This window comes from Olea europaea, chromosome 12, assembly GCF_002742605.1.
Source record: "Olea europaea var. sylvestris chromosome 12, O_europaea_v1, whole genome shotgun sequence".
NCBI classification, from domain to species: domain Eukaryota; kingdom Viridiplantae; phylum Streptophyta; class Magnoliopsida; order Lamiales; family Oleaceae; genus Olea; species Olea europaea.
The window spans coordinates 8164752-8168163 of record NC_036248.1 but is presented as its reverse complement, the minus strand read 5'-3'; positions in this window follow the sequence as shown (position 1 = coordinate 8168163).

The window sequence follows — 3412 nt, the reverse complement described above, 5'->3', positions numbered from 1 at the left end:
TCACTCGACAAAAATCTGTGTGCACGACTGCGTGCTTGGTCTCACACCTCGTTCAATAACCACCGGTTTTCACTCTATCAATAATTTCAAAGGTGCTTTTCCTATTTTATTTTCATTTTAATGCAGTTTTATAGATCTATTGTCTATTGATTCATTCTTAATTTAGTTACCTGCTATGCACCTGTTATCATGTTCAGTTCATATATTGTTATTCTATGAAATTGTTGCTCAGCGCATTCGTGTAGCTTAGCTATCTTATTTTATATGTTTATCGGCGTCCAATCTTTGTTGGAAAAATACTTCTGTAAATATGTTTTTGTTTGGGTGAATCTATTTTTCTGTTCCGTTTGAATTTTAATATGTATAATTATGAGGTAGACGGATATGTAGGGATTTTCATGTCACTAGCATTGAGATTTGGATGGAATTTTTGTGAATTTTTTATTCTTTCGAGCCTGTATGCATAACATTTTTCTTTTCTTTTCTTTTTTTTTAAATTTTCTCATGATAAATGAAGTACGTGAATTTTCATGGATTTACAGCTACTTACTATATTGTATTTTTTATGATGTAAATTCTGGTTATCAATTAATTTGGAGGAAGAAATTTCATAACTATTATATAGATAACACCAGAATGTTGATCCACGAGGTATTCAACCGATTACAAGGATTTTTTTTGGCTGGAGGGTTATTCACTTTACTGGGGCTGCTATAGATTCGATATCAATTGTCTGGTTTTTAGAATTAAAACATAAAATGGAATTTGATCATTATTGATGCAGCAAAAGAAAAGAATTCAAACGAAAACCTAGAGATCATAAATTTTGGAATCCACCAAATTATGGAGAAAAATAAACTTTACAAATTTTATTAATGAATAATAATTAAAAAAAAAGAACTGACCCCTTATTTATAAGGATTTACATGGAAACGTAGTTTAAAATAACTAAAAGTAATGAAAATAGAGTCTAAACAAACTAGAATTACAAAAAAATCCAATGTAAACGAATTTACAAAAATAGCACCAAAACTTTAAAAATCAGTATTCGAGTCCTAAACGAACTCGAATGGCCGAAATTCATCGTACATCACGGCATAGCAGTGAGTATTGTTCCCCTCATCGTTTTCTTTTCCAAATGGTCTTATAGGCCCGATCTAAAATTAAAATGTTCTATTTTTACTAGTACTCTTTTTTCAATATACATATTATGTCCTACATTAGAGGAGCATGGAGGAACCAAAGAAGGTTCTCAATCCGAAAATGGAGGCTTTGTTATTTTTTTTTTTTTGTATAATTAAACAAAAGGGTCAAATCGTCCAAGTATTACAAAAATAAAAAGATTAGAAACGAGGCCACCGAAATATTAGGTTGGGAACCTAACTTGCTCTTTTCAGTAGGTTTGGGGAGCTGTAACTTTCACATTATCGTAGATCACTGTTAACAGTAGTTTGAGCCTTCAAAATTTCATCGTAATTGGAGTTAAAACATTGAAGTTAATCAAATGATTTGTGGATGCTCTTACCGTATTGAATTAAGAGATGGAATTGAAAAAAAGATATGGCAAGGGAATTTATTAAGGTAGATTACAATGTTTTATTTTAACATGGTGCCTTGATGACGTATTGAATAAGCATAAAAAATTTTGGTGTTTGAGCCTCATTTTTATTGAAATTGTATTTTGTAATCGTACTTTTTTTTTTTTTTTTTTTTGGAAAGAAATGTGGTTAAAAAGTAGAAAAATGTTTTTAAGTTTATATATAAAACTATTTTATTGAGATAATTTATGATTGAAAACGAGTTTGGAGTGAGTTTTTGAAAAATTGAGATAAAACATGGGCTTAAATAACCTTTTTTCTATAAATATATTTTTGGAATACTCTAGTTTAATTTTTTTTTGTTTTTAAAAAAAAACCTTTTCTCTTACTTTTAAGTTTAAAATTTTTCCTAAAAGTAATTCTTATGTTTACGACAAAATAAATATCTTACTTAAACCTTTGATAAAAAAATAAAAAATAAAAAATAAAAAAATAGTTTAGTTTAAAATTTACTTATTTGCTTATAGGTAGATTTATTAATTTAATTATAAATATATTTAGCCCCCATTTGGTGCTGATTAAAAGTGATTTTTTAGTAAATTTTGATATAAATTGATAAAATATGTGGTTGAAAAATTGTTAATTAAATAAAATATGTTATTAAAATTAATTTTTAACTTCGACTTAGATTAATTTTTAGATTTTACTTTTCGCCCATGATTTGTTTGGATAAAATGGACCCACTGTACAAAATTTCAATGCTTTACAAATTTTTGGTGTAAAGTTTATTTGCAGTAATTGAACTTTCAACGAAATCATAATTGGATCATTAAATTTTAATTTATCTCAATTGAGTTCACTGAACTTCAATTAATTTCAAATTTCACAACTCTATTCTTTTACCATTGTCCCCAAAGTGATGGAAATTGCTCAATTGGCATCCATATCCTAAACAATCTTCCACGTTATCGTTGCATGGCACCCTAGTTATGAAAAATGACGGTTATAGTAACATCTATAAATTAAAACGTTAAAATGCATATTTATATTTATTTTAATACTTTTATTAAGCGATGTAGTGATAAGATGACATGCCACACAATGATTGCATGGAAGATTTGTTGCAGTATGACTGTCAATTAGCAATTTTCTTTAAATTGGAAGACCATAAGTAAATACAATTTGAAACTAAATTGAATCGAGAGATCCCATTGAAAAATCGAAGAACCGTTCCAAATATCTTCAACATTCGAAAACAACTTTATTATTAGTTTCTATTTTCTATTCAAGAATCAATAGGACAAATTTTGTCATAGGTTTTTATTAGATTTCATATATACAGGTGATAAGTATGTTTTTACACACTTATTTGGTTCACAAACATGACTTAAACATGGATAAAATGATTGAATTGTGACTTAATCTCATTGAATTCATGCAATGTAGGTGTTTCTATGGAAATAGTGGAATTCAGGAGAAGAGAGCCGAAAAAGGACTAAAATGGAGCAAAGTGATAGTTCAGGGACTAAGGATGCAAATATTCGAAAGTTGAACTAAAAGACAACTCGGGAATGCAAATATGCTAAGTATGAACTCGAAAGCAATACAAGATGATTGGAAGAAGAAGGAATTGCAAAGGGACTAAAATGAATTAAACTGAAAGTTCGGGGACCAAGTTGCAAATAATTCATAGATGAGACGGGAAATGGAATGAAGATTCAAGAGTGTTAGAGGTCAATCGGATGAGGAAAGGAGTCACGAGGTGAAATAGGGTCGAAGTATTATCAAGTATCAACTTTCAGGCGAAAAAGCTATGCTAGTGATTTTTAGTATCTACTTGAGATCCATTTTTGACATAGTAAACATCAGAATTT